The sequence below is a fragment of the Penaeus monodon genome, chromosome 31, assembly GCF_015228065.2.
Source record: "Penaeus monodon isolate SGIC_2016 chromosome 31, NSTDA_Pmon_1, whole genome shotgun sequence".
NCBI lineage: Eukaryota > Metazoa > Arthropoda > Malacostraca > Decapoda > Penaeidae > Penaeus > Penaeus monodon.
In genome coordinates, this window is record NC_051416.1 from 18,635,939 (window position 1) to 18,636,238 (window position 300).

General features: G+C 28.7%; 1 protein-coding gene across 1 annotated transcript in view; it reads left to right on the forward strand.

Moving 5' to 3' along the window:
- LOC119593060 (BTB/POZ domain-containing protein 9-like) overlaps positions 1-300 on the forward strand; it is a 12,419-nt gene that overhangs the window by 9,300 nt on the left and 2,819 nt on the right. The gene's annotated exons all lie outside the window — the stretch shown is intronic.

Consider the following 300-nt stretch of genomic DNA (forward strand, 5'->3'; position numbering starts at 1 on the left):
TGAAAGTATGTTTGCATATTGAATTAATTTTAATTCAAAGCATATGTATATACTTTTTTTATTTTTGTGCATTCATTTTGTAATGTACAAGTGAAAAAAAAGGTAAAATTCAGGGCACATGTAATTGAGGATCATGTATTTCTAGCTGGCAGTTTGGACACATTGTTTTGATATGTATATATGTATTAAAAAAATATTTATAGTACAATGTGCACATACACTAACTAGATGGTCAGTACCTTGAACAGAGTCATTACTAATGCTGAAAATGCACACAAGTCATCCATTGTATTGTGTATG